This window comes from Cervus elaphus, chromosome 5 (assembly GCF_910594005.1).
Source record: "Cervus elaphus chromosome 5, mCerEla1.1, whole genome shotgun sequence".
Lineage (NCBI taxonomy): Eukaryota > Metazoa > Chordata > Mammalia > Artiodactyla > Cervidae > Cervus > Cervus elaphus.
The window spans coordinates 122,872,994-122,892,461 of record NC_057819.1 but is presented as its reverse complement, the minus strand read 5'-3'; the positions used below and the strand labels follow the sequence as shown (position 1 = coordinate 122,892,461).

Here is a 19,468-nt window from a genome sequence, read left to right as displayed (position 1 = left end):
TTCCTTGCCCCAACAATTTGCCTCTTGATTACTGGCCTGTTAGGAGGCCAGTAGTATGAGCTTAGACTTGGTAGCAACACGATAGTTTTACATCATCGAAGTCTAAACACGCAAGGCTGTGTCTTGTATATCATTTTTGTACAGAGGTCTTGCCTCCGTTCTGTTTGTAAAAGCTGAGCTCTGGTCTTGATTCTGCTCAAGGACACCCGGGTCCCCTCACCCTCCCCGGGGGGCCTGGGGAGCCATCCAGTGTGCAGGACTGAGAGGGGCTGTCCTGGCCTCCTGGAGGAGGCTGCTGAAGGCCCCGCCACCTTCCTGGCCTCTCTGGCCATCTTCCTGCTTGCCTGGACTGCCAGGGTTTCTTTTGTGGGTGGTCTTTCCCAGAAAGGCTGGGTGGGGTTGGAGGTCTGGGGTCTGCTCATCACTCTGGGGCCTGAACCACAGCTTAACTCCTGTAAGCTTCCAGATGCCACCTTCCCTGTAAATGCTGACCTGATTCCCCACCCTCTCTGGTTGACAGCCTCGTTCTGAGTTGAAGCCTAAATAGTTCTTTGGCCCTGAACGTCAGTAACAACCAAGATCTGTCTGTCTCAGGGTCAGCTTGGTAAAGTTCCCGGAGCCAGGCATGCCCTTGGTCTGTATATATCAGTTCCTCCACATCCCTGCTTGGCTTCTGCTGTGCCTTTAAGAACATTCTGCCTCAACTATAGGGTCACCACTGACCTCGTCTCTGCCCTCCACCTTCCTGAGTCTCTGTCCTGGTGCTTTTAGTCTGTGACTTGCTGTCACACCCCATGCCCTCCAGCCCTTTGTTCTCAGCCACCCCACCTCTCCCATGGGTGTGTCCCCTCCTCTCTGAAAGCAGATGGTTAATTGGAGTGATTCCTCCAATTCTCTCTGATGCCTTTTGCCCTACTGGGTTAACTCTCCCCAGACTGGGTGTTTGGTGTGTCCCACACAGGCTGCAGACTTTCTTCTTTGGTTTCTTTTTCTGCACCGCCCCACCCCCACCCCCCACACCTTTCTTTCTTCTGTTTCTGGCACCCTGTTTGAAAGTCAATCTGCCCCTTGTCTGGACCCTGCCTTATTTCTGGCCCCCCTGCTCTGATATAGTTCAGCCCCTGGGCTCCTGGGTGGCTGACCTCCCTCCATCCTGGCCCAGGGCCTCCCAGGGGACCTGCCCCAAGACAGTGGAGCCAAGGGCAGAGCTACCTGGCTGCCCAGCCCCAGGCTGGCGCCCAGGGTGGGGAGTTCCTGGGCAGCCTCGTGAGGCAGGGCTGCGGCCATGGAGGCTCAGGGCCTGTGACCAGACACCGACTGCCGAGCAAAGGCCTTCCTGCCTTCCGTGAGGCAAGGTGTTCCAGCTGCTAGCCCTGGGCCTGCAGTGACACGGCCGAGACCTGGCTCCTACGAAGGAGCCAAGGGAGGCCAGTCACGGACCACGGGGCCTCCCAGTGGCCTCACTGTAGTTTGGGCCTCTCACAGCACAGCTACTGGGTTCCAGAAGGACCTTCCCAAGAGCCAATGTTCCAGAAGGCCACTTGAGAGGTCTTAACTGTTTCACTGTCGTGTGATTCATCCTAACGTGATGAACTGTGCACAATCGCAGCGCACAATTTTAGAAATTTGTGCAGACAACACACCCTGAAACTGTCACCCCAGGCTAGATTGCAAACACTGCCCCCAAATTTTCCTCTGGCCCCTCTTTGCCCTCCCCATCCTCAATCACTGACAGGTTGTAGATGTGTGGAGATTCATTTCATGGATTTCTTATGGACTTCAATACTCTATACTCTCATATAATGAAAACACATAACATGCTTTCTTTTTGTCAGACTTCCTCGCTCAGCATAAGTACTCTGAGATTCATATAAGTTGTTCAGGACATTTCACACCAGACAAAAAATAGAGAATATCAATGAAACAGAATGCATTTCTTTGAAAAGATTAATCAAAATGACAAATTCATAGCAAGACTGATAAATGGGGACATCACTACAGACCTTGCAGACACCAAAAGAGAGGTAAGGGAATATTACAAACAACTGTAAAACATAATGTGACGATTTAGATGAACTGGAACAAGTCCTAGAAAAATTACAAACCACCATGCCATTGCATGGATGAAGAGACCTCAGTGTGCTTGTCCATCACCCAGTGATGGACAGTAGAGCTGTCTCCTGTTTGGGGATATTACAAATAAAGTAGCTATGAAAATTTTTGCAGTGTTTGTATGGACATATATGTACTTTCATTCCTCTCGGTAAAAATCACTAAGAAAGTGACAAACTGTTTTCCATAGTGGTTTTACCATTTTTACCCACCAGTAGTAAAGGAATTTCAACTCCCTCCGCTTGGTAGAGTCAGATTTTTTTTTTTTAAACCATTTTCATATTGTGCAGGGGAATCTCATTGTAGTTCTAGCTTGCATTTTCCTAATGACTAAATATGTGGAGTATCTTTCATGGGCTTACTTATTTGTCATCTATGTATCTTCTTTCGTAAGGTGTCTTTTCAACCACTTTGACCATTTTTTTTTTTACAATTAAATGGCTTTCTTACTATTGAGTTTTTAAAAACATAACCTCACCAAGCAATTTCAGTTTTCTTTGTGGGAAGATTTTTATTTTATTTTATTTAAGTCTCCACTGCCCCCTCCCTTTTTTTTAGCCTCTTGGAATGGAGAATATTAGTTCCCTGACCAGGGATCATACCCTCTCACCTCAAAAGTGAAAGCACAGAATCCTAACCACTGGACTGATAAGGAATTGCCAAGGGAAGATTTTAAACTAACAGTTCCATTTTTAAAAGAGATATAGGGCTATTCAGGTTATCTTCTTATTTGATGAGTTTGGCAATTTGTTTCTCAAGGCATTTGTCAAAGGTATTGGCATAGTGTTGTTCATTATATTTCCTTAATATTCTTTTAATCACTAGATTGATTACTAATCATTCATGTTTTCTAAGTTATGCATTTAAAGCTATAAAGTTTTTCCTTTGAGACTGAATTGGGCTCTATTCCACAAGCTTTTCACCAATGGTGTTCTCTCATATTTATTATATAAAATTTTTCATCTGCTCTTTTACTCAAAAGTTAGTCATCTGAAGACTCTTCTTTTTAAAAAGAAGACAAGTCCATAATTTTAGCTGGAGACATCACCACCCCTCTCTCAGTAGCTGATAGAAATCTAGATTTCTGATCTAGAAAATCAGTTGGGATGTTAAAGACTTCAATATTATCAACTAACAGAATCTAACTGGCATTTATTGGACATTCCACCCACAAGAACAAGACACAACTTCTTTTCACAACACAGAGTTCTAATTGCCATATGATCATGGTCACAGCAAGCCACCAGGAATCACCTGAATGTACCTTCTGCTAAAATGCCCAGGGAACATATTCCGTGGTAGCCAGAAAACAAGCATCAAGAAATTTAAAGGATTAAAATCATAGAAGTTGTGTCTCTGACCACAGTGGAATCAAACTAGAAGTCTTTAACAGAAAGATAAAAAGAAAATCCAAACACTTGGAAACAACACATGTCAAAATCATCAGCAGGTCAAAAGAGGACATCTCAAGGGAAACTACGAAATAAGTTGAACTGAATAAATATGAAAATACAACATATAAAAATGTCAAAAATGTCTGGGCAGCAACAAACACGGGGTTTAGAGGGGAACTCATAGCATTAAATGCTTATATGAGAAAAAACTATATAAGAATGCATCTTTCAAATGAAAAAATAAATGTAAGCTTCTACCTTAACTAGAAAAAGAAGAGCAAAAATAAATCAAAAGTAAACAGAAGGAAATTCTAAAGGCAGAAACCAACTAAGTTGTAAATAGACAAAAAATAGAGAATATCAATGAAACAGAATGCATTTCTTTGAAAAGATTAATCAAAATGACAAATTCATAGCAAGACTGATAAATGGGGACATCACTACAGACCTTGCAGACACCAAAAGAGAGGTAAGGGAATATTACAAACAACTGTAAAACATAATGTGACGATTTAGATGAACTGGAACAAGTCCTAGAAAAATTACAAACCACCACAACTTATCCAGTTTAGAATGGATCATGGAAATAGCCCCATAACTATTATGGACAGTGAATCCATAATCTCCCAAAGGTTTGGGTCTCCCAAAGGAAGACCCAACCAGCCCAGGTGGTTTCATGGAGAATTCTACCAAACATTTAAAGAAAAACTTTATGCAATCTCATCCAGAAAACAAGAGGAGGAGATACTTCTCAATTTATTTCGTGAAGTTAGGATAGTCCAGATACCATAACCAAATAAAGACAATAAAAAATAAGAAAATGGGAGAAAAACTTCTCTTATGATATAGATGCAAAAGCCTATAGCTAACATTATATACTTAGTAGTGAAAGACTGAATACTTTCCCGTAAACTAGAACGAGGCAAGACTGTCTGTTCACTCTCACCATCCTTATGCAGTGTAGGATTGGATGCAGTTCCTAGCCAGTGAATGAAGGCAAGAAAATATAAGGCATTCATGCATGAGAAGGAAGAAATAAAACTGCCCCTATTTCAGATGATATGACTCTCAATGTAGAAAATCCCAAGAACACTACCAAAAACAAACAAACAAACAAACAAAAAAAAACCTCCTATAACTAAAATTTCTTTTTATGTAAAAAGATAGTTGGGGTTTTTTAAAGAATGCCATATTCCTAGAAACTAAAATGTGTACTCTCCTAAATAACAGCTGCTAAAGAGATAATCACAATGGAAACTGAAAATTTTTGAATTGCCCAACAATGAAAATATGACACGTTGAAAGTTGCAACACTGAAGGGAAGCTTATAGCCTTAAAGCATTATAGCATTTATCACAAAACTGAAAGGGTTAAAAAAAATAATCTAAGTATTCAATTTAAGCAATTACAAAAAGGGCAGAGTAAATCCCAGAGAGCAGAAGGAAGTACCAAAGGTAAGAACAGAAAGGAAAGAAATGGAAATTGACTAACAAAAACTCAGAACTGGTACCTTAGGGGACTTCCTTGATGGCTCAGTGGTTAAGACTTTGTGCTCCCAATTCAGGGGGTGCACGTTCGATCCTTGGTTGGGGAACAAAGATCCCACAGGTCATGCAACATGGCCAAAAGTAAACGAATAAATTACTTAACTTTAAAAACTGGTACTTTAAAAAGACGTGTCATGTCATCACACCACTAACATGTCCAACAGGACAATGAGAAAAGACATGAATCTGCAATGAAAGAGAAAAACATGTAAAAGAAATATTATATATTGAAATTATTAGTGAATCCTACAAACAACTTGATACCAGTACATTTGAAAGGGAAAAAGAAATGGGTAACATTCTAGAAAAACACAGAGAGACTGAATAAACTGGGACCATGACTACTAGCAGGCTTCCCAGGTGGTGCAGTGGTAAAGAATCTGCCTGCCAATGCAAAAGATGCAAGAGATGCAGGTTCGATCCCTGGGTAGGGAAGATCCTCTGGAGGAAAAAATGGCAACCCACTCTGATATTCTTGCCTGGGGAATTCCATGGACAGAGGAGCCTGGAAGGCCACAGTCTAGGGGGTCACAAGGAGTCTGACACAACTGAATGCACACGTGCACGCGCACACACACACACACACACATAGCTACTAGATATGCCAACAGAACTCAGCTAGCCCCAAACGGCCAGGACTTGGCCAACACCTGCCAGCTTCCCTAATTTCTGCCTCCACTTCCGGCTCAGGACCAACCAGAGAAAGTCAAGTATGCTGCCGTAACCAACCAGATGGGTTGCAGCACCTCCAGTCAGCTGCCCACCGCTTCCCCAAGCCCATAGCCCCCTGTCGGGGTGCACCTGAGCCCTCCTGAGCCCCTCTTTCATGATGGAGCTGCCCCCTCCTTTGTCTGCTTTGAATCTCTCCAGCATGCAAGTGAGGGGGCTACCTCCCTATCAGAGCAAGGTGAGCATGTAGCCCCGCTTGTTCTCATTTACATGGTCTTTGGTTACTGCCACAATGTTTGGCCAAAACTCACACACAAGCACACCAGATCTGGTTGGTTTCACAGGTGAATTTTTACTGTGATTATGGAACAGAAAACTCCCTGTCTTAAAAATTTCAGAGACTTCCTGGCGGTCCAATGGTTAAGACTCTCAGCTTTGAGGGGGAATGGGTTTGACCTCAGATCAGGGGGAATGACAAAGGGGAATGGGTTTGACCTCAGATCAAGGAGGAACGCTCATACTATGTGGCACAGCCAAAAAAAAAAAAAAGTTAAAAAAAAAATCATGGAAGGCTAGCATGATCTCAACTCCAAAATGAAAGTTAAAAGACCAATCTAATTCCTGATGGTGAATGCAGAAAACCCAAAGAAACTGTTAATAAATTGAAGTCAGCTATATAACAAAAAAATGTTAGATCTCTGACCATATTGAGCTTACAGTGGGATTTCAATGTCAGGGAACTGATGAATGTACTTCTCATTACAGGTTAAAAGAAAACAAAATCCACAATCATCTGAACAGCTGCAGAAGGAGGACTTGAGACAATTGAACACTCATTTGTGATTTTTAAAAAATTGTCTAGCAACCTAGGAGTAGAAGAACAACTTGTTGATCTGATAAAGGGCATTGCCTTAAAAAGATACAGTAAAATTAAAACCCATAAATTATGGGAGGAAAGACAGACATTTGATCATACAACAATTTTTGGAATTATGCATGGCAAAACATTCTATAAAGAAATACAAACATGCACACAACAGACCGGAGAAAACATTTGCAAAGTATATGGAAAAAAGTTCCTAATATACTAACTGCTCTTACAAATCACTAAGAAAAAAACCCACCTGATAGAAAAATGGGCTAAGATTGCAAAACTTTTCTGAGCTATAGACTCTGCACTGGGCTTCCTAGGTGGTTCAGTGGTAAAGAATTGCTTACGATGCGGGAGACTCGGGTTCAATCCCTGGGTTGGGAAGAGCCCCTGGAGGAAGGCACAGCAGCCCACTCCAGTATTCTTGCCTGGAGAATACTTGCCTTATGGTTGGCTCCATAAGGTCACAAAGAGTTGGACACGACTGAAGTGACTGAGCACACACACATGCAGACCCTGCGTTAATCAGGAATATTTTGATTACATAGTACAGAAACCCAGTTCAAACTGATTTATGCACAGGGGAATGTATTGACTCACCTGGACATAAGGCATGACTTAATCCAGGTGTGTCATCCATCTCTCTTCCTGTTTCAGTCTGACTTTCCTCCACATGGCTTCATTCCTAGGCAGTTTCTCCTCAAATCCTGGCCACACTGTGCCAGCTCAGCGTCTCCACGGACAAGTGAGAGCAGGCCTGGGTGACTTCTCATTGCCCCCACCTGAGCCATTTGCCTCCGTGAATCAACTTCAGCTGCCAAGGACAGGCTGGCTGGCCAAGTCTGGGTTTCTAACCTCCCCTAGACTAAGAGTGGGGAGAGAGACCCCAAAGGGAAACCAAAATACTCTTACCAGAAAAGAGCTGAGGACTGCAGAATGTTAGGCGGGCAAAAGGGAGCTCAGCCCATCCCAATCCTATTTAGAAATTAAAACAGGTCTGGATGGCCTTTTGCTCAAAAGAATTTCTTCTTCTACAGAATGATTTGAAACATCTATTGTGTGCTTTTTTTTTTTTCCACAAAAAAAAATTGTATTACGTGTTGTCATCAGTACCACAATCTATTATGTACTTTAAAATACAGAGTACTTGCCCTTCTGGTGCCTCCAGACGTGGATTCTAATTAACTAATTGCATAAACGCCATGGAAGCAAAATAGGAAGGGACTTCTGGGAGCCTGCCTGGGTTTCTGGGAGGAATTCTGAGAGGCCCGAAGAAAAGCAGGAGGGAGGCAGGAGAGCTCCATGTGGAGAACCTGGCGCTTGCCAAACCTCTGCAGTGGGCGGGAGCCTGGGAGCTGAGTCCCAGGATGGAAGCCAGTGGGTGGAGGGCAGAAGATGGGCCAACAGGGCCTGGGTTATGAGGTCAGACACTGTTAGAGGGCCTTGATCAGGGCTGTGACTAGGTCAGGCGTGGATATTAAAGGATTCTTGGGGCTGGCAGTTCATCAATTAAATATAGAGTTACCATTGTTGTCATTGTTTAGTCACTAAGAGTTGCTATGAAAGTGAAAGTGGTAAGTCACTCAGTCGTGTCCAACTCTCTGCGACCCCAAGGACTATAGCCCGCCAGGCTCCTCTGTCCAGGGATTTCTCCAGGCAAAAGTACTGGAGTGGGTAGCCATTCCCATCTTCCTGACCCAGGGATTGAACCCAGTTCTCCCACATTGCAGGCAGATTCTTTACCAGCTGAGCCACCAAGGAAGCCCTAAGAATTATCATGTTACCTAGCAATTCCTCTTCTGGGTTTATTCCCAAGAGAAATGAAAACACGTGTCCACGTGAAAGGCTGTTAGGTTTATTCCCAAGAGAAATGAAAACACGTGTCCACGTGAAAGGCTGTTAAACGGGTGATCACAGCCACCTTATCACAGTAGCCAAAAGTTCGTCTGTGTATGAAGGGATAAACAAATCGTGGTCCATCCATTCAATGGGTGGACCTACCCAGCTTTTAAAGGGAATGAAACCCTCACACCCGCTAAAACACAGCTACACCCTAAAGATATTAAGCTCAGTGAAAAGAGTCAGACAAACTCATAGAGACAGAGAGTTTATTAGCACTTGCCTAGGGCTGGGAGGGAAGGACGGCTGAGGGATTGGGGCCAGAAGGCAGGAGATTTTCTTTTGAAGTGATGAAATGTTCTAAAAATTAACTGTGGTGACAGCTGCATGGCTGTGAACACACTAAAAACCACTGAACTGTACGCTTCAGATGAGTGAATTATATGGCATGTGAATTCAGTTCAGTTCAGTTCAGTCGCTCAGTCGTGTCCGACTCTTTGCGACCCAATGAATCCCAGCACACCAGGCCTCCCTGTCCATCACCAACTCCCAGAGTTTACTCAAACTCATGTCCATCAAGTCGGTGATGCCATCCAGCCATCTCATCCTCTGTCGTCCCCTTCTCCTCCTGCCCCCAACCCCTCCCAGCATCAGGGTCTTTTCCAATGAGTCAACTCTTCGCATGAGGTGGCCAAAGTATTGGAGTTTCAGCTTCAGCATCAGTCCTTCCAATGAACACCCAGGACTGATCTCCTTTCGGATGGACTGGTTGGATCTCCTTGCAGTCCAAGGGACTCTCAAGAGTCTTCTCCAACACCACAGTTCAAAAGCATCAATTCTTCAGCACTCAGCTTTCGTCACAGTCCAACTCTCACATCCATACATGACCACTGGAAAAACCATAGCCTTGACTAGACGGACCTTTGTTGACAAAGTAATGTCTCTGCTTTTTAATATGCTGTCTAGGTTGGTCATAACTTTCCTTCCAAGGAGTAAGCGTCTTTTAATTTCATGGCTGCAGTCACCATCTGCAGTGATTTTGGAGCCCAATAAAATAAAGTCTGACACTGTTTCCACTGTTTCCCCATCTATTTCCCATGAAGTGATGGGACCAGATGCCGTGATCTTAGTTTTTTGAATGTGGAACTTTAAGCCAACTTTTTCACTCTCCTCTTTCACTTTCATCAAGAGGCTTTTTAGTTCCTCTTCACTTTCTGCCATAAGGGTGGTGTCATCTGCATATCTGAGGTTATTGATAGTTCTCCCAGTAAACTTGATTCCAGCTTGTGCTTCTTCCAGCCCAGCATTTCTCATGATGTACTCTGCATATAAGTTAAATAAGCAGGGTGACAATATACAGCCTTGACATACTCCTTTTCCTATTTGGAACCAGTCTGTTGTTCCATGTCCAGTTCTAACTGTTGCTTCCTGACCTGCATATAGGTTTCTTCCAGTGGCCACAGGACTGGAAAAGGTCAGTTTTCATTCCAATCCCAAAGAAAGGCAATCCCAAAGAATGCTCAAACTGCCACACAATTGCACTCATCTCACACGCTAGTAAAGTAATGCTCAAAATTCTCCAAGCCAGGCTTCAGCAATACGTGAACCATGAACTTCCAGATGTTCAAGCTGGTTTTAGAAAAGGCAGAGGAACCAGAAATCAAATTGCCAACATTCACTGGATCATTAAAAAAGCAAGAGAGTTCCAGAAAAACATCTATTTCTGCTTTATTGACTATGACAAAGCCTTTGACTGTGTGGATCACAATAAACTGTGGAAAATCCTGAAAGAGATGGGAATACCAGACCACCTGACCTGCCTCTTGAGAAACCTATATGCATTGCAGATCAGGAAGCAACAGTTAGAACTGGACATGGAACAACAGACTGGTTCCAAATAGGAAAAGAAATACTTCAAGGTATGTGAATTACGTCTCAACAAAGCTGTTAAAACAAAACAGGGACTTCCCTGATGGTCCAGTGGTTAAGGTCCTCTGCCTTCCAATGCAGGGCACATGGGTTCCAACCTTGGTCCAGGAAGGTCCCACAGGCCACGGAGCAACTAAATCCATGAGCCCTAAAACCCACACACCACAATGAAGAGTAGCCCCCACTTGCCACAACTAGAGAGAGCCCTCGAGCAGCAACGAAGACCCAGTGCAGCCAAATTAAAGAATGATTTATTTTAAAAAAAAAAAGACAGTGCTTGCAGGTGAGTTAGGAATGCAGAAGCTGAGTGGAGTGGGGGACCCCCGGGAAACAGATGCAGTCCACTGCTGACTCGGGCCACATCCCGGCGGGGAGGAGTCCACTGCTCTCACAGAAGTAGCATCTTCTCACCCACAACATGGCCCCAGGCAGAATAACAGGTAGAATCTGTGAGGCTGGGACAAAAGGAGCCTCCCCTTCCCCATCCTACCTGCCATCTACCCAGTTGTTTTTGCTTTTTCAGTCTGATGGGTTTGATTTTTATTGTGAGGTAATTCAACCAATCTCAAGTATTTTCTGACATAAATTCAATGGAAGTTTCAATCTTGCCTCTTTTTTGTGTGTGTGGAGTATGGTTTATTAAGCTGTGCCTTAGTACAGGTTGCTGGGGCTTGCCCACAGTGCTTTTAATGGACAAGGCCCTGATGTGCTGCCAACTTTTCTTGAGCAATGACACCAGGAAGTTGACAGCCAAGTGGATGTTGTACACGGCTCCCCATCTGTCATCTTCACATGGCCAACAGCCACTGCCAGACACAGCAGCTTCTTCATCTGGATCATGGACTTCTTCCAGATCATGGACTTCACTTCATCAACTTTGGCCACCATGTTCCTACTGTGGGTCAGCAAGGATGGGAACTTGCCAGCCTTGTTCAGGTCTGGGCTCAGGATTCGTGGGATCTGCTTAATCACAGAGAGACCCTGAAGCCAGAAAAGGGTCATACTTCTTGGCCAGCTTCTTGACCAGCTTCTTACTCTTGTTTCTTCTTACTCTTCTTGAGTTTCTTCAGCGCCTTGCTGTCCGTGGGGGATTTCCAAGCCTTGGCCTTATCACAGTGCTGCTGGTCCCCCAGGACACATATTTGGGGCGGGGAGTGGACACCACAAGTGGGACATTAAGCCTGACAGTGCCTGGGAAGCATTTGTCCTTCTGAGGGGCATAGTTCTTCAGGCTGCCCTGAAGCTCCACCGTCTCCAAACACTTCTGGTGCTTGCGCTGTTCCCGGACAGGACTTCCTGCACTGCCTTATAGAGGGTGTCTCAGCAAAAATAAACTCAAAATGGATTAAAGATCTAAATGTAAGACCAGAAACTATAAAACTCCTAGAGGAGAACATAGGCAAAACACTCTCCGACATAAATCACAGCAAGATCCTCTATGACCCACCTCCCAGAATATTGGAAATAAAAGCAAAACTAAACAAATGGGACCTAATGAAACTTAAAAGCTTTTGCACTACAAAGGAAACTATAAGTAAGGTGAAAAGACAGCCCTCAGATTGGGAGAAAATAATAGCAAATGAAGAAACAGACAAAGGATTAATCTCAAAAATATACAAGCAACTCCTGAAGCTCAATTCCAGAGAAATAAATGACCCAATTCAAAAACGGGCCAAAGAACTAAACAGACATTTCTCCAAAGAAGACATACAGATGGCTAACAAACACATGAAAAGATGCTCAACATCACTCATTATTAGAGAAATGCAAATCAAAACCACAATGAGGTACCATTTACACGCCAGTCAGGATGGCTGCTATCCAAAAGTCTACAAGCAATAAATGCTGGAGAGGGTGTGGAGAAAAGGGAACCCCCTTACACTGTTGGTGGGAATGCAAGCTAGTACAGCCGCTATGGAAAACAGTGTGGAGATTTCTTAAAAAACTGGAAATAGAACTGCCGTATGACCCAGCAATCCCACTTCTGGGCGTACACACTGAGGAAACCAGATCTGAAAGAGACACGTGCACCCCAATGTTCATCGCAGCACTGTTTATAATAGCCATGACATGGAAGCAACCTAGATGCCCATCAGCAGATGAATGGATAAGGAAGCTGTGGTACATATACACCATGGAATATTACTCAGCCGTTAAAAAGAATTCATTTGAACCAGTCCTAATGAGATGGATGAAACTGGAGCCCCTTATACAGAGTGAAGTAAGCCAGAAAGATAAAGAACATTACAGCATACTAACGCATATATATGGAATTTAGAAAGATGGTAACGATAACCCTATATGCAAAACAGAAAAAGAGACACAGATATACAGAACAGACTATTGAACTCTGTGGGAGAATGTGAGGGTGGGATATTTCAAAAGAACAGCATGTATACTATCTATGGTGAAACAGATCCCCAGCCCAGGTGGGATGCATGAGACAAGTGCTCGGGCCTGGTGCACTGGGAAGACCCAGAGGAATCAGGTGGAGAGGGAGGTGGGAGGGGGGGATCGGGATGGGGAATACATGTAAATCTATGGCTGATTCATGTCAATGTATGACAAAACCCACTGAAATGTTGTGAAGTAATTAGCCTCCAACTAATAAAAAATTAAAAAAAAAAAAAAAAGAGGGTGTCTCAGGAGACTGCTGCTCATCGTTCCTTGAGCCGTGAAAACCAAAAAAGAGTGCCTCTTTTTTTTTTTTAATTGGAGTATAATTGCTTTATCATGTTGTTAGTTTCTGCTCTACAATGGATTGAATCAGCTATATGTATACATATATCCCCTCCGTCTTGGACCTCCCTTCCACCGCCCCCCCATCCCACATCTCTAGGTCATCACAGAGCACCGAGCTGAGTTCCCTGGGCTATACAGAAGGTTCCCACTACTGTTTACACATGGTGGTGTATATTTGTGGCTTCCCTGGTAGCTCAGATGGTAAAGAATCGCCTGCAATGCAGCAGACCCAGCTTCGAACCCTGGGTCGGGAAGATCCCCTGAAGAAGGGAAAGGCTACCCACTCCAGTATTCTTGCCCGGAGAATTCCATTGACAGAGGAGCCTGGCGGGCTACAGTCCATGGGGTCGCAAAGATTGGAGATGACTAAGCAACTAACACACTTTTTCACTTTCAGTATATGTATATCGATCCCAATCTCCCAATTCATCCCACCATCCCCAGTTGTTTGACCCCGTCTGTGTCCCAGCTAGAAAGTCAACTCCACGAGAGGAGGGCTGAGCATTTTCTTTGGCTGTGTCCTTCCAGCCATGAGGTCCATCGGGACCTGGCTCAGCTGGGCTCCCTGTGGTTTGCTAAGTGAATGAATGAGTGAACAGATGAGGGAGTGAGTGAGGGAGAAAATAGATGGGAGAAGCAGCTGGGCCTGGGTGGGTCCACCCAGCAGGCCGGTTGCCAAACAGAAAGCTGGCCACTCCCCGAGTGGCCGCTGGGTGGCAGCCTGGTGACACTATGGCCAGAGGGCTCGGAGCCGGAGGTGTAGGGAGGCCCAATGATGGGGGCACTGCTGCCTAGGAGGGGCTAAGGGGGCTCCCCTTTGCAAGGCTGCCTTCCAAGGTGAAAGGAGGATGACCAAAGGAGAAGCTGGCTGGAACATTTTCTAGGAACAGCAGTGGTCTAGAAAAGTGTTAATGCAAAACTCCAAAATGCCAGGGTCTAGATCCCATCAAAGCCACCCACCCAGGGTAAAACCCAGTGCCTTCAGAGAGAGGGCAGCGGCCTGGCCCAGGTGGGAGGAGAACTCAGGTTTCAGGACAGGGTCTCCTCCAGACCCTCAGCCTTCCTGGAGCTCAGCCAACCTTAGGGAGAGGGGATATGACCCAGGTCCACGGCTGGACCATCCACCAGCATCGCCAGTGCCCAGTGTGGGCTATTGGGCTGATGGGAGAGAGGATTCAGACCTCAGAGCCTTATTCATGGAGGAGGGGGCAGGCAGGATGGGGGGGGGGCAACCCACGACGGCTCACATGGTGCCATGATCAAGCCTGGAAGGGCCAGCAGGTGACTGGGTGGAGAGTGCAGAGCCATTTCGTGTGGTCTGAGAGTTGGCTGGGAAAGATGATGGAAGGGGGCAAGACCAGACCCTGTGGCCAGTCTGTCGCATGGAGAGTGTCTATCTGTTCTGAATGTTGCTGGGGACAGTGGGGGTTCTGCAGCAGGGCTTGATCCGAGCTGGCTTGGGGGCAGAGTGTGGACAGAAGGCTCTGGCTGCCTTTAGTGAATAATTTTGGGGTTGTGATGGTGGGGTTCCAGTGGAACAAGGGAGGGTTGGGAGGAGAGAGGGCTTCAGAGGAAAGCCATTACCGTAGGCCCTGGGGGCACTGAACACGGGGTATAGTGAAGGGGTGCTGAGAGGAGCCTGGTCAAGTTCCCAGTGTGGTCTCCGGGGTCTTTGTGTCCTCCCTTCACCCTTCAACCTCCCTCTTCTGCCCTGTGGGCGACCAGCTCCTTCCTCACATAAGCCAACTGGGCACAATTTTATTTTCCAGACCCTAGGAGGGTGACCAGGAAGCCCAGGACCCTGGTGAGGCTCCCTCTCTCCCAGAAGCCAACACAGAGCCCCCAGTGAGGGAAACTGGAGGACTAGCCACCCTTGCCTACACTGCCACACAGGGCCACTGCAGGGGCCACACCTGGCAGCAGTGGATAGCTATCTCTGTGGTTAGCTATCTCTGTGGCAGCAATGGTTAGCTATCTCTGCACCCTGGTGGGGGGGGGGGACCCACCTCCCACAACAGCTCCCAGTGTCCAGGCTCAGCCCTGGACCCCATCATTGAGATCTGGTCACGTGGGCTCTATAGGCCAGCCCCTCCAGAGGGTCCACCAGGCCCCGGTGAGGGTCAGGGTCAGGCCGAACCCTAAAGAATTTTGTTTTTCCATCCATTTATCCTTCCAGCCAGCTAGTTGAGTTTCCAACAACTCACAACCAGAAACATCTTTCCTGTTTCCCAATATTAGAGTTGGCGGCAGCAGCCGAGGAGACAGGGCCCCAGGGCAGGGGAACATGCCGCCACTTCCCCTCTGATGAGGACGCAGGAAGCACGCTCCCTGGGTGGGTGTCTGCAGGACGCAGTGGAGGCTGAGGGGGGAGCTGACCTGCTGGGCTGCTGCGCTCAGGCCCCCACCCCCCCGCCCCTCCGCCACCGCTTGGTTGCTTGGTCGAATTCACGGTTGTCCGTGATTCAGCTGGTGCTGGCGGCGGTCATGCTCCGGAATTAAACAAGGGTATGAATTTGCTGTCTGGCTCAGGAAACTCAAACAGGGGCTCTGTATCAACCTAGAGCGGCAGGATGAGAAGGGAGATGGGAGGGAGGTTCAAAAGGGAGGAGATACATGTATACCTATGGCTGATTCATGTTGAAGTTTGACAGAAAATAACAACATTCTGTAAACCAATTATCCTTCAATAAAAAAAATAAATAATAAAAATTTTTAAAAAGAGTTAAAAAAAAGGGGGTATGATGTGTACGAGCCTCCCTGCATCTTAAGACTTAAAAATTTTTTCATTCTGGTAAAATACAATAAAATATAACAAGTAATATAAATACAAAGAGAAAGCCCACTTGCAGCAACCAAGACCCAGCAGAGCCAAAAACTAAAATAAATAATAAATATTTTTTAAAAAAAATAGTGATGCTATGAAATGAATGTACACATATCTGTTCAAGCCCCATATTCAGTTCTTTTGGGAATACACCCAGGAGTGGACTTGCTGGATCACATGGTGATTCCATGTCTAACTTTTTTTTTTTTCGTTTATTTTTATTAGTTGGAGGCTAATTACTTTACAATATTGTAGTGGTTTTTGTCATACATTGACATGAATCAGCCATGGATTTACATGTATTCCCCATCCCGATCCCCCCTCCCACCTCCCTCTCTACCTGATCCCTCTGGGTCTTCCCAGTGCACCAGGCCCAAGCACTTGTCTCATGCATCCAACCTGGGCTGGTGATCTGTTTCACCCTAGATAATATACATGTTTCGATGCTGTTCTCTCGAAACATCATGTCTAACTTTTTAAGGACTCTGTCTCTTAGGTCTTTAAGACTCTGGACGCCCCCACCCAACAGGGAGGCCTCATGGTTCCTTCGTGTCTTGGTCTCAGGGTCAACACCCTCATCTGCAGCTCTGGAGACATCTGAGTGGTCTCCTCTGTCCTGGGTCGAGGCTCGGGTCTAGAGTGTCAGGGAAGGGTTACCCACCCTTGACCTTTCTAAGGGATAAAAGTGAAGCGATGCCCACCCCCACTCCCTGAGGGGGCTCCTCTAACTGCCCCAGGGCCCTACCCTGTCATCCACGCCCTCATGAAGTCCTCTCTACTGAGTGCACACTTGACTTGCCTCTAATATAAGGTGACAAAGTGACAGGATGTCCCTTGTGAGACTGGACATTAAAGACTGGCTGCCATCTTGCTCTGGCCCCAAGGAAGGAGCCAACTGTGTCCAGCCAGCACCCAGCAAAGACCTAAAGACGTGATAGCCATGCCATGGGGGCCTGGGCGCTCCCTCCCAGGGCTTTCCTCATTGTTCTCCGTCAGCTGCAGATCCTCTTGCAAATACATCCCCCAGCTCTCCTCGTTTCCCCAGACTCTCACCCTCAGTCTCCCAGGAGCCATTCCAACGGCATCTTAGGACCAAGTCCAGGTGTCCTTGCCAAGATTTGGAAAATGCCCTTATCAATACCTTTCCCTTCCCCAGCCCAGTTCCACCACCTCCTCTAGATCCTCAATATCCACTTCCCCTCCTCCCGGATCCTGCTGACACACGCCTGCCTGGCCACAGCTCCCTGGGAAATGATCCATCTCTGCCCATCATCAGGCCACACGAGACTTGCCCCTCGTGATGGTCAGGGGTTTGGAGGGGAGGCAGGCGGACCTGGGGAAGGACACCTACCTGGTGACGCCTGTGTGGCCTGGGCAGCGGGAGGCTGGTCTCCTCCAGCCAGGCTTGTGGCCACTTCTGCTGCCAGCAGTTTCGGGAGGTCTGAGTTCCGGGGCTGAGGGTTTCCACCCTGACACCCGATCTGGCTTGCAGAGTCCACATTCTGCTATGGGTCCTGGCATAGGCCCAGGAGATGGTGAAGCACAAACGTCCTTTCCTTTGCGGCCCCACACCTCCCCAGAATCAAGTCTTTGACCCAACTACCTGCAAACCTGCCCTCTGGCTTTAGGGGCTGTGACTCTACCTACTGCATGATGGCTCTATGAGTGTCTTGGGGCTGCCACAATGGTTGGACAGACTGGGTGGCTTGAACAACAGTTTTATCAACTTACAGTCTACAGGACTTTCCTTGTGGTCCAGTGGCTAAGACTCTGAACTCCCAGTGCAGAGGGCCCAGGTTCAATCCCTGGTCCCCCATGTCACAACTAAGAGTTTGAGCGCCACACTGAAGATCACACATGCTGCAATTAAGACCCAGTGCAGCCAAATATATATATATATTTTTGTTGTCGTTGTGTCCGACTCTTTTCGACCCCATGGACTGCAGCACGCCAGGCTTCCCTGTCCTTCACCATCTCCCAGAGTTTGCCCAAGTTCCATGTTCATTGTATCAGTGATGCTGTCCAACCATCTCATCCTCTGACGCCATCTTCTGCCCTCAATCTTTCCCAGCATCAGGGACTTTTCCAATGGGTCATCTGTTCTCATCAGATGACCAAACTACTGGAGCTTCAACAACAGTCTGTCCAGTTCAGTCCTTCCAGTGAATAATCAGGGTTGATTTCCCTTAAAATTGACTAGTTTGATCTCCTTGCTGTCCAAAGGACTTTTAGGAGTCTTCTCCAGCATTACAGTTCAAAGGCATTAATTCTTTGGTGTTCTGCCTTCTTTCCAATCCAGCTCTCACAACTGTACATGACCACTGGGAAGACCATAGCCTTGATTACATGGACTTTTGTCAGCAGAGTAATGTCTCTGCTTTTCAACACACTGTCTAGGTTTGTCATTGCTTTCCTGCCAAGAAGCAATCATCTTCTGATTTCATGGCTGCACTCACCATTCGCAGTGATTCTGGAGCCCAAGAAGAGGAAACCTGTCACTACTTTCACCTTTTCCGCTTCTATTTGTCATGCAGTAATGGGGCTGGATGACGTGATCTTAGTTTTTTTAGTATTTTTAGTTTTAAGTTGGCTCTTTCACTCTCCTCCTTCACCCTCATCAAGAGTCTCTTTAGTTCCTCTTCACTTTTTGCCATTATACACAATTTGGGGAGATACAACTCATCTGGAAACAGAGGGCTCTGGATCTCACTGGGACCCTGAACTGGCTGACCAGAGATTTCTTCGAGGCTTCAGGCCAGTCGATGTCCAACCCTTAAAACTTCTCTTTCCTCCCCCTCATCTCTCCGATGCTGAAGACAAGGCTCAACCAGCGTGTCCCTGCCCACCCGTGACTCAGGCCAGTCCACTCTAGGTGAGCAGCTGTCACGACCCCATCACCAGCTGCCTCGAGGAATGGGAATGGTGGATAAACCCCAGCTTTTTTGCTCCAGGGTTCTGTTAATTCCCACCTCTCAGAGGTTGAGGCCATCACTCAGAGAAGCCATCAGATTTTTTCTGTAGGAAGTCCGTGGCATAGAGGAGCCACTGCAGGTGAGCTCTGGGGCCAGCTGGGAGAATGGGTGACAGAAGACTGGGGAAGCTAGCTAAGGAAGACCAGCTGGGCCAGCCGGTGGACCATTCTGCACCACTGGGAGAAGACACAGCCCTGGAGGCAAAGGGGAACCATCGGAGGTTTTAAGAACACGGTGTGGTGGGAAGAAGTGAGGACAATCCGAAAGTGCTTATGCTTTGGGGCGAGTCTGACTCAAGCAAAGTTTCAGGCTTCATTCCCTACACTCTGGCCCCCAGCCCTGCAGGACCCCTCCCCAACTTTTCCAGCCTCCTTGTCACCCCCTTCTCCATTCCACTTGGCCTGGGCTCATTCTGCAGGAGCCCCTGGGTCCTGCCTCCTCCATTCCCACCTCACCTGTGCTCTGCATCCCGCCCTGATGGCCCAGGTGGGGGCCTGGGCTTGTCTGCCCCCCTCATCCTGGGCAGGGGCAGGGGCTGCAGCCCCGGGGCCCCTTCCTGTTGCTCCCAT

At 46.7% G+C, this 19,468-nt stretch overlaps 1 pseudogene; it reads right to left on the bottom strand.

Annotated features, from left to right (window-relative positions):
* Positions 1-19,468, bottom strand: part of LOC122693259 — a 25,357-nt pseudogene extending 5,889 nt beyond the window's left edge.